Here is a 12,296-nt window from a genome sequence, read left to right as displayed (position 1 = left end):
GCATATAAAGCACAGACAGTTTAGAGATTATTGATTAGAAAGCGAATCTTTACACCTAACCTGCTGTTCAAGTCCTAAAGTGGCCGATAATGTGTGTGGAAGGAGCACTGATCACAGGTTAAAGAGATGTGTATTGTCTCCAGACAGCACAGTATGAGGTTTTGCAAACCCAGGCAAGTCACGGGGGTTACAGATAGTGCGATATGAACCCAAGGTCCCTGTTGAGACCGTCCTCGTGTGTGGAACTTGGCTATCAGTCTCTGCTCAGCGACTCTGCGCTGTCGTGTGTCGTGAAGGCCACCTTGGAGAATGCTTACCCGAAGGTCAGATGTTCATTCATCCATTGTCGTAGCATCTGCATGGTCTCCCCAGTGTACCATGCTTCGGGACATCCTTTCTTGCAACGTATCAGGTAGACCCACAGATCAAGACCTTTGATCTGGACCTTCAGAGCACCCTCTGTGCTCTCATTCCACGTACTCCCCGCATTGGAGATCTCTACTGCCTCCCAAAGATACACAAGACAAACACACCCGGCCGTCCCATTGTATCGGGCAATGGAACTCTGTGTGAGAACCTCTCCGGCTACGTCGAGGGCATCCTGAAACACATTGTACAAAGACCCCCCAGCTATACACTAGATACATCGATTACATTTTCTTCCTTTGGCCTCATGGTGAACAATCACTGAAACAACTATATGATATCAACAAATTCCAGCCCACCATCAGACTCACGATGGACTATTCCCCAGAATCAGTTGCATTCTTGGACACATGCATCTCCATTAAGGACGGTCACCTCAGCACCTCACTGTACCGCAAGCCCACAGACAATCTCACAATGCTCCACTTCTCCAGCTTCCAGCCTAAACATGTTAAAGAAGCCATTCCCTATGGACAAGCCCTCCGTATACACAGGATTTGCTCAGATGAGGAGGATCGTGACAGACACCTCCAGACGCTGAAAGATGCCCTCATAAGAACAGGATCTGGCGCTCGACTCATAGATCGACAGTTCCGATGCGCCACAGCGAAAAACAGCACCGATCTCCTCAGAAGACAAACATGGGACACAGTGGACAGAGTACCCTTCGTCGTCCAGTACTTCCCCGGAGCGGAGAAGCTACGACATCTTCTCCGGAGTCTTCAACATATCATTGAGGATGAACATCTCGCCAGGGCCATCCCCACACCCCCACTTCTTGCCTTCAGACAACCACACAACCTCAAACAGACCATTGTTCGCAACAAACTACCCAGTCTTCAGGAGAACAGTGACCACAACACCACACAACCTTGCCACAGCAACCTCTGCAAGACATGCCGGATCATCGACACGGATACCATCATCACACGTGAGAATACCATCCATCAGGTACACAGTAAATACTCTTGCAACTCGGCCAACATTTGTCTACCTGATACGTTGCAAGAAAGGATGTCCCAAAGCATGGTACATTGGGGAGACCATGCAGACGCTACGACAACGGATGAATGAACATCGCTCGACAATCACCAGGCAAGACTGTTCCCTTCCTGTTGGCGAACACTTCAGTGGTCATGGGCATTCAGCCTCTGACCTTCGGGTAAGCATTCTCCAAGGCGGCCTTCACAACACACAGCGCAGAGTCGCTGAGCAGAGACTGATAGCCAAGTTCCGCACACATGAGGACGGTCTCAACAGGGATCTTGGGTTCATGTCGCACTATCTGTAACCCCCGTGACTTGCCTGGGTTTGCAAAACCTCACTCACTGTGCTGTCTGGGGACAATACACATCTCTTTAACCTGTGATCAGTGCTCCTTCCACACACATTGTCAGCCACTTTAGGACTTGAACAGCAGGTTAGGTGTAAAGATTCACATTCTAATCAGTAATCTCTAAACTGTCTGTACTTTATATGCTCTGTCTGAGGCCAGAACTCTCCATTCACCTGACGAAGAGGCAGTCCCCTCAAAAGCTTGTGAGTTTACTATCAAGTAAATCAGTTGGACTAAAACCTGGTGTTGTCAGACTTTTTACTGTGTTTACCCCAGTCCAACGCTGGCACATCCACATCATGACATCTAGTGGCACATTTTGTATCTACCAAAAGCAACAGGAAAATGGCATTACCGTATTTGAGCCATCAATGGAAATACAGTCACATAACACTTGAGAAGTAAAGATCCAAGCATTTGGACATATGTTAATTATCACCTCTGATCAAGATCATTAAGTGGAGGTTTCTATTTATTATCTGGAGACTATTACGATGAAAAATGTTTTCTTGGTCTTCAAGTTTATTATAATGCTATTGAAATGTGCTGTACTGCATTACATTGGACCAAATTTAAATATAGCTTTTATCTATTCCAAAGTTAAATTGCTGTCCAACTCAAATGATGAAGGCGCAGCCCTCTGAAAGCTCATTATACCAAATAAACCTGTTGGACTTTAATCTGGTGTTGTGAGACTTCTTACTGTGCCCAACTTTTTATTATTAATGTCACAAGTAGGCTTACATTAACACTGCAACAAAGTTAGTGTGAAAAATCCCTCAGTTGCCACACCGGTGCCTATTTGGGTACGCTGAGGAAGAATTTAGCACGGCCAATGCACCTAACCAGCGCATCTTTTGGACTGTGGGGGGAAACCGGAGCACCCGGAGGAGAACATGCAGGTTCACACAGACAGCGACCCAAACCAGGAATTGAACTTGGGTCCCTGGTGCTGTGAGGCAGCAGTGTTCACCACTGTACCAACGTGCCGCCTATTGCTATACTAAATTCTTTTGTGATTTTCTCAAGCTTGCATAATCGCAGATGATGTCTCCATGTTCTATGTAGTTAAATGTTGAACCCTAATAAAAGTCATGTATATTCACGATTTAAAGCATTACATCTAGTTCTGATTCTCCTTCTGCTTCATAACCTGAGAGGGTATTTGTGACCATGACTATGTATTTCCATTGGATTGATCCATGGTTATGTTTTGCACAAGTACTGTCATTGTGTACTGCCATTGCCATTTGTTGCTTCTTGGTTGAAATCAAACTTCAAATCAAGCCCAAGATGGGGGTGTGTCTCTCTCATGCGGGCCATGATTTTGGATTCAAATTGAATTGGTTTCTGGAGCAAGCAAGGAGATGGATTAAAGGCTTTCCATGGTCATGTTTCACACTCTAATTTTCAGAAAGGATTTTTTTTTTTTAAAGCGCCTTGTTGCTCACAAGTCCATTAAGTTGTGGTGGACATAATGTCCTTGAGGCCTTGCAGGATAAGGAGCTGGTGGATTCTATCAGATGGTTCCCTCAGCAGACTCAGTGATTTGGCTGAACGCCTTGTCACCAGAACTTTCCAACAAGCACCAAGACTTAGCAGGGCACTCCCCATCAGATCCTTCATCCATGCCCCAAGTCTCAGTGCTGCTGCACACTGCCCTTGAAGCAACAGCAGGAGTGACAAACCTCCTTGTGGATTATGCTTTTGCAAAGATGGTCTGGAGAGAGATGTCGAGGTTCATCCCAAGCAGCTCCGTAATGTGAGACTCTGCGCTCTGCAGGCTATGTACACCAGACAAATGTCCACTACTGCTGGAGGATCATCAATTTGGTGAAAGATGCTCTTTAGCCTGACTGAAACTTGTTGATCTTCCATTGCAAAGAATTATCGTAAGAACTAGGAACAGGAGTAGGGCAATTCAGCCTCTCGAGCCTGCTTCACCATTCAATACCATCATAGCCGATCATGTATTGGCCTCAACTCCACTTCCCTGCCAAGTTGCCATAGCCCTTCAACCCATTACTAATTAGAAATCAGTCTATATCCTCCTTTTGAATATACCCAATATCGTGGCATCCACCGCACTCTGGGATAGTGAATTCCACTAATTAACCACGCTTTGAGAGTTTCTCCTCATCTTGGTTTTCAATCTGCTACCCTTATTGTAAAACTCTTATCCTTGACTGCCTCCACAAGAGAAAGCATCTACCCTAAGTCTACTTTGCCAATATCTTTTGATATATCTCAATTAGATCTCTCATTCTAAACTCTAGGATTTAGGCCTAAATTGCTCCGTCTGTCTTCATAAAACAAACCCCTCGGCTTTGGAATCAATCTAGTGAACTTGCTCTGAACTATCTCTAATGGCACTGCATCCTTCCTCAAATAAAGGGACCAAATCTGTACACATTACAAGGCATTGGTGAGAATGCACCTGGGGTACAGTTGCAACAAAGAACAAAATCAGCCTGGAAAACAAGCCCTTCGGCCCAACGAGCCCGCGCCGCCATCTGAACACCACCAGTCCACCTCTCTACCCACGACCTCTGTCTAATGTTTTATGGCCATCCAGATTGAGGGAAACTGATTTAGGGACAATTTATTCCTGCCAATCAGCCTAACAGCACATCTTTGGGGTGTGGGAGGAAACCGGAGCACCCGGAGAAAACCCACGCAAGCACGGGGAGAATGTGCAAACTCCCACAGACACTGGCCCAAATCCATGTGTCTGCACAGCAATCAGCGATAGTCACCGAGCTGTCGTCTTGCCCAGTTTCTTGTCCAGTTTAGGCACACACTAACGACGTGAAGCACTAGGCCAATCTCGAACAACTAAGAGCAGCCCCAGTACGACCCATCGCGTGTATGCCCCTCGTTGGACACGAGGTGGACCGACTTAAAACCTGTGAATGAAAAGAGAAAAAACATTATTATCATACTATACCCATTTACATTACCAGGGACGCCCCAATGCTAATGACCCTTATTTAAAAGGATCTCCTATATCCACCCATCTCCAACTCAGTCATGTGCCTGTCTAAGTTACTCTTAAAGGACTCTAGTGTGTTTGCCTCCACCACCTTACTTGGCAGAGCATTCCATACCCCACCACCCTCTGTGTGAAAAACCTCCCTCTAATATCTGTGTTGTACCTCTCCCCCCTCACCTGAAGTCCATGGCCCCTTGTCCTACGTGTCTCTATTATAGGAAATAGCTTACCTCTGTTTACTCTATCTATACCCTTCATAATCTTATATACCTCTATTAGATTCCCCCTCAGTCGGCGTCTTTCAAGGGAAAAGAGCACCAATTTCTTCAATCTTTCCTCATACCCCAGTCCTTCCATACCAGGCAACATCCTGGTAAACCTCCTCTGCACTCTCTCCAGTCTCCACGTCCTTCTGGTAGTAAGGCGACCAGAACTGGACGCAGTACTCCAAATGCGGCCTAACCAACGTTCTGTACAACTGCAATATTAGACTCCAGCTCTTATATTCTATACCCCTTCCTATAAAGGCTAACATACCATAGGCTTTCTTCACCACACTCTCCACTTGCACTACCACCTTCAAAGACTTGTGCACTTGCACCCCCAGGTCTCGCTGTGATTCTATACTCTTTACGGGCTTACCCTTTATCATATAACTTCCCCCTACATTATTCTGGCCAAAATGCATCACCTCACATTTATCCGGATTAAACTCCATTTGCCACGTATCTGCCCAATCAACCAGCCTATCAATATCCTGCTGTATTGCCAGACACTGCTCCTCACTGCCCGCCAATCCAGCCATCTTGGTGTCATCAGCAAATTTGCTGATCGCATCACCTACTCCCTCTTCCAAATCATTTATATACACTACAAAGAGAAGAGGTCCCAGTACCGAGCCCTGCGGCACATCACTAGTGACAGACCTCCAGCTAGAAAAAGACCCCTCCACTACTACTCTCTGACGCCTCTTTGCAAGCCAGTTCTCTACCCATCTAGATACCTGACCACGTATCCCATGAGCTTTAATCTTCTGTACCAACCTACCATGAGGGACTTTGTCAAACGCCTTACTGAAATCCATATAGACGACATCAACGGCTCGTCCTTCGTCAACCGTTTTTGTCACCTCCTCAAAGAATTCTACCAGATTTGTAAGGCAAGACTTCCCCTTGACAAAGCCATGCTGCATATCCTTAATCAGATCGCAACGCTCCAAGTGCGCAAACATCCTATCCCTAAGAATCCTCTCCATCAACTTACCTACCACTGACGTTAAGCTCACCAGCCTATAGTTACCTGGGCTATCCCTCCTACCCTTTTTAAACAACGGTACCACGTTCGCTATCCTCCAGTCCTCTGGGACCTCACCTGTGTCCAAAGAAGAGACAAAGATTCACGTCAGAGGCCCAGCAATCTCATCCCTCGCCTCTGTAAGCAGCCTAGGATAAATGCAATCGGGCCCCGGAGATTTATCGGTTTTAATGCCATCTAAAAGCCCTAACACTTCTTCCCTCGTAATCGATAGATCTTTCAATTGGTCTACTGCTCCCTCAATGACCGTACTAGACATCAAGCCTCTCTCCTTCGTGAATACCGACGCAAAGTATTCATTCAGGATCTCCCCCATTCCCTCTGCCTCTAAGCACAATTCCCCACGTCTGTCCCTGAGAGGACTGATTTTACCCCTAGCCACCCTTTTGTTCTTAAGATAGGAGTAAAATGCCTTTGGATTCTCCTTAACCCTACCTGCCAAAGCCATCTCATGCCCCCTCTTTGCTCTCCTAACTCCCCGTTTGAGATCTCTCCTACTCTCTTTGTATTCCTCCAACACTCTCCGTTCCCAGCTGCTTAGACCTGACATACGCCTCTCGTTTCTTCCTAACCAGGTCTTCTATATCTCTAGTAATCCATGGCTCTCTAATCCTACCTTTCCCATCCTTTCTCCTAACCGGCACATGCCTTTCCTGCACTCTTTGCAGTTTTCCCTTGAAAGACTCCCACGTGCCTAACGTGGTCTTGCCTTCCAACAGCCCATCCCAGTCTGTATCCCTAAGCTCCTGCCTAATCTGGCTGTATCTAGCCTTTCCCCAATTTAGCACCCTCCCCTTAGGACAGCTCTCATCTTTTTCCATTCGTATCCTAAAGTAGACAGAGTTGTGGTCACTATTAGCCACATGTTCGCCTACCACAACCTCAACCACCTGACCCGGCTCATTTCCCAGAACTAAATCCAGTATCGCCCCCTCTCTAGTCGGGCTATCTACATACTGTTGCAAGGATCCTTCCAATACACATCTTACGAATTCCTCCCCATCATTCCTCCCCCAGCTCTAGGCACCTTCCAATCCAACCCAGGGAGATTAAAATCTCCCACTACAACAACCCTATTCTTCCTACACTTATCCAAAATGTCCCTACATATACCCTCTTCCACTGCCCGCGGGCTATCGGGCGGCCTATAGTACACTCCTAGCATAGTAATGGCCCCCTTCCTATTCCTCAACTCCACCCACAGAGACTCAATTTCCAACCCCTCCATGTTATCCTCCCTCTGCACCGCTGCTCCCTAACTAAGAGCGCCACTCCCCCTCCTCTTTTCAACCCTCCCCTATCACGCCTAAAACACTTATACCCTGGAACATTTAGCTGCCAGTCCTGCCCCTCCTTTAACCACGTCTCTGTCACTGCCACCACATCTAAATTCCTTGCGAACATCAAGGCCCTAAGTTCATCCGACTTTCCCGTCACACTCCTCGCATTAAAACAGATGCACCTAAGACCCTCAGGCCCTCTCGGATCCTCCTTCTCCTGGGGGATTTTCCTATCAACTAGACTTACCCTGACCTCCAACTCACTCCCAGTGCCTGAGCTGTCTCTCTCCTCCCCACCCCCCCTCCATACTAGTTTAAACCCTGCCTAAACACTCCAGCCAACCTCCCAGCTAAAATATGTGTCCCCTTCCCATTTAAGTGTTCCCTATCCCTCTTATACAAGTGCCCTTCCTTTGCAAAGACTTCCCAATGGTCAACAAAACAACACAGCCTTGCTTGTATACTCTATTCCTTTAGCTATAAATGCCAAAATTCCATTTGCTTATTACTCGCTGTACCTCAGAACGAGCTTCCTGCGACTTACTCACTGATCCCTCTGTAATGAAGCACCCCAAAGTTTCTCTCCATTTAGGTAAGTTACCTTTCCATTTTTCCCATCAAAACGGATAATATCACACTTATCCACATTTTGAACCACTTACCTAACCTATCTGCATCCATTTATAAATGTCTTATTTCCTCATTAAAACGTACTATTCCACCTACTTTGGTGTCACTTGCAAATTTCTGTATCCAAGTCATTAATTAATATTGTAACTAGTTGGGGCCCGTGGTATGAACACTGTGATACCCTACTAGTTACACCTTGTCAACCAGTAAAAGACCCATTTATTCTGACTCTCTCCCTTCTGTCAGTTAGCCAGTCTTCTATGCTTGCAAACTGGCACTTTCCAAGGTTCAGGAGTATGTGCTGAGGGATGCACTCAAGCTTGAGGCAGGCACCTCAAAGGCGCAATGGGGAAAGGCCATGAGATGAGACCTTTCAGCCAATGTTCACCGAGAGGTTAGTAACCGGGTAAAACCTCTTGGACTGTGTGTTTAACCCTAACGGTATTGATGAAACGCAGAGTGCACCACAACTGATGTATATAGTTTGCAAAGAATTGTATTCTCTGTAATGAAAATATTAAAATATTTGTAATGTTCTGATTACTGAATTGAAGCATCTCGCCTTGATCTCTGGAGAAAATATGAATATCATTGTGTTATAACAATTTTAAATGTTTTTATAATATTTGTTTCAGAGACTTTGAATAACGTTTGCTTTTGCAAAAGAAATTACCTTTTGGCTAAGATTAATTGCAGGATCAAGTATGAGATCAAGTTTAATGCTTGTCCTTGCCAGTTTGAATCCAGTATGTCTCTTTTGTCGTGACCATGAATTGGATTGAATTGGTTATCAGAGCAAGCAAGGAGATGGATTAAGGGCTTGCCATAACAACTCTGCACATTGGCTTTGTAACGCTGAGGGGAAAAAAAGGCAGAGGGACTTCTAACTGTGCAGAGCCCCTCCGAATGTATGCTTAATCTTGACTATGTACAGTAAATGTAAACGTGCTGAAACACCTCAAGAATGCAACATGACCTAAGTGTATAATTTGAACAGCAGTGTACTCTATAAAGAAAACATTTAAATGTTTGTAATGTTCTCAGTGCTGTATTGAAGCATCATGGAGTGCATTTTGATCTCTCTAGAAAATGTGAGTTTCATTGGACTTCCCTGTTATGACAATTTATAATGTTTCATAGATCCATAGAATCCATACAGTGCAGAAGAGGCCATTCAGCCTGCTCCAACTCTGACAGAGTATCTTACCTGGGCTTTCACACCCACACCCCCATCCCGTAACCCCACACATTTCTCATGGCTAATCCATCTAACCTACACATCTTGGGACACTAAGGGACAGTTAGTATGAGCAATCCGCCTAACCTGCACATCTTTGGAGTGTGGGAGGAAACCCACACAGACGCAGGGAGAATATGCAATCTCCACACAGTCAACCAAGGCCGGAATTGAATCCGGGTACCTGGAGCTGCGAAGCAGCCATGCTAACCACTGTGTCAGTGAGCCACCATAACCTCAGCCAGTACGGGAATTGGACCCATGCAGCTGTCCAGCCAACTGAGCTAAATAACTCCCCTTTCAGATGTTCCTTCAGATATTTTATGAACAAAGTATATTGTTGAAAAAAACATGGCTGACCAGGCTTTAGTACATTGAGGGACCCCAGTTTAATTCTGGCCTCAGATGATTATGTGGAGCTTGCAAGTTCTCCCTATGTCTGCTAGGGTTTCTTCCAGGTATTCCGGTTTTCTCCCGCACTCCAAAGATCTGTGGCTTAGGTTGATTGGCCATACTAAATTGCCCCTTTAGTGTCAGGGTTACGAGGATAGGACCTGGGCAGGATTGTTATCAGTGCAGGCTCGATGGGAAATTCCTTCTGCATTGTAGGGACTCTACGATTCTATATTCTTCCTTAAATATGGAGACCAAAACTGCACAATACTCCAGATGTTGTCATATCAAAACCCTGTACACTTATAGCAAGACTTCTTTGTTCTTATAGTCCAAACCCCTGATAGTAAAGGCCAACATGCCATCTGCCTTCCAAATTGCTTGCTGTATCTGCATGCTGAGTTTGTGTTACTTGCACAATCCAAGTCCCTCTGAGCAGCAACTTTTATGGCTTTCACAACTTTAAAATAAAATCTGCTTTTCTATTCTGTTAAAAATACCAGAGGGAAGTCCCAAACAGAGGACAGGACTGAGAGAAACCCCAGAGAAGGAATCCAGAGAGGGAACGCAGAGAGAGAATGGAGGGAGAACCCAGAGAGTGAGAGGGAACCAGGGAAGGAGTCAGCAGGAGCAGTAGACCACTGGTAGGAACAACTAGGGAGAGGAGCAAGAAAAGAGGTTCCAAATAATAGATGTTCTGCAACTGATAGGCTTTAAATAAGCCCTGTTGAGTAAAAAAGCAGCACAAAGCTAGTCATTCTGTGCAGAGAGGTGATACAATGGTTAGCACTGCTGCTTCACAGCATCAGGGAACCAGCTTCAATTCCAGCCTTGGGTGACTGTCTGTGTGGAGTTTGCACATTCTCTCCGTGTCTGCGTGGGTTTCCTCCAGGTGCTCTGGTTTCCTCCCACAGTCCAGAAATGTGCAGGTTAGGTGGATTGGCCCTGGCTAAATTGTCCCTTAGTGCCCAAAGGATGGGTAGATTAGCTGGATTGGACATGGTAAATTCACTGGGATATGGGAATGGGAGAGGAGTACGGTAAGATGATCTTTTAGCGAGTCAGTGCAGACTTGATAGACCAAATGGCCTCCTTCTGAATTGTAGGGATTCTATGGAGCTGTTAAAGCAAAGATAACCTTTGGAGCAGTGGCATTCTGCTCTGCGTGGCTGAAGAGCTAAAGTTGTACTTGTGAGTTGGTGCTTGAGTACAGACTCGGGAATCCAGAGAAACAGAATCTCAAGGGACAAGACTGAAACCTTGCGAGGTGGGCCACTGTTGTGGCAGTCTGAGTTGGAGTGACCTTTGAAGAGAATTCCAAGGCTGGATGAACGGAGGTGAAGACTGGAATCCCTCAAGAGAGAGAGACAGACAGACAGACAGAGTTTCAACAAGATTGGTTGTCTGACAGTGCTTAATGACAGTGGGGTGAGTTGCTGAGAATTCTGTGGACATGTCTTGGCATTTATTACACAGCTTACTGTGTTTGATTACAGTTTGCCTGTTAGTTTACATGTACCTCATTTTAACCCTGAAATTTAGAGTACAAGATCGATATTGTAAATTGTTTTATTTTTCTGAACTTGTATGGTCAAGTTTATTTTGTTCATTCAAAAGCTGTGGAATCTTGTGGCTTTATTTAAATTTTGCCTACTTTAAGCAAAAGGTTACAGGTCCCTAACTCAATCACAACAAAAACTTTGAGGTCTGCTCTAATATCATAACAATTCTTACTACCAAAGTGAATACCTTATGCTTCCCCACATTCTAATCCATCTGCTATCTTGTTGCCCATTCATCTAACCTGTCCATATTTCTTTGCAGCCTCTGTGTCCTCCACACAGCTTACATTCTTTGTTCTTTGTTCTTTGTTCATTCCTACTCACATTTTATCATCAGCAAAATTAGACACTACTCTCATGAATTACTTTGTCTAAATCATTAATGTAGATTGTCAATAGTTGAGGCTGGAGCACCAATCTTTGCAGCACTGCACTGGTTACAGCCTTCCAACTTGATGTTCATGCCCACTCTTTGCATCCTGTCTGTTAATCAATCTTCTATCCAAAGATACACAGGTTAGATGAATTGGCCATGCTAAATTGCCCCTTAGTGTCCCAAGATATGTAGGTTAGGGAAATTAGTCGGATAGTTGCATGGGGCTATGCGGATAGAGCGGGGGGGGGGGGGGGCGGTGTTGGGTGCACTGTTGGAGAGTCAGTGCAGACTCAGTGAGCCAAATGGTCTCCTACTACACTGTAGGGATTCTGTGCATGATGATACTGTGCCTTTAAGAAATATATATTTAGCATGTTTCTTGGAAGGGGTATGTCAGTTCTGTTTTACAAGGTGCCAATTTGTCTGGGAAAACATGCAGTCCATGTTGAGAAGCAGGATAATGACTGATTTTAATTAATGGCATGTTCATTTAAACACATTTGTTGCATTTGTGTTTACTTAGGTTTCTCTTGGGGTTTCAGAGTGGAGTTTTGATTGACAGAGACTGAGTTACGTTTTAAAGGGAGGAGCTAAGCTTGCAGGGAAGATACACTGATCCATTAAAAAAAACAGTTTTCTGCCTGGTTCTGAAAGAAGTAAGACATATCTCTCTGCCTTTCTCTCCAGAAATGCTCTGAAAACTCTCATGGCTGGCAACCTGATTACAAGCATGTAAGCCTGGGTGTTGCT

This window comes from Carcharhinus amblyrhynchos, chromosome 22 (genome assembly GCF_965287045.1).
Source record: "Carcharhinus amblyrhynchos chromosome 22, sCarAmb.v2.hapA, whole genome shotgun sequence".
NCBI classification, from domain to species: Eukaryota; Metazoa; Chordata; class Chondrichthyes; order Carcharhiniformes; family Carcharhinidae; genus Carcharhinus; species Carcharhinus amblyrhynchos.
Note: the sequence above shows the minus strand (reverse complement) of the source record.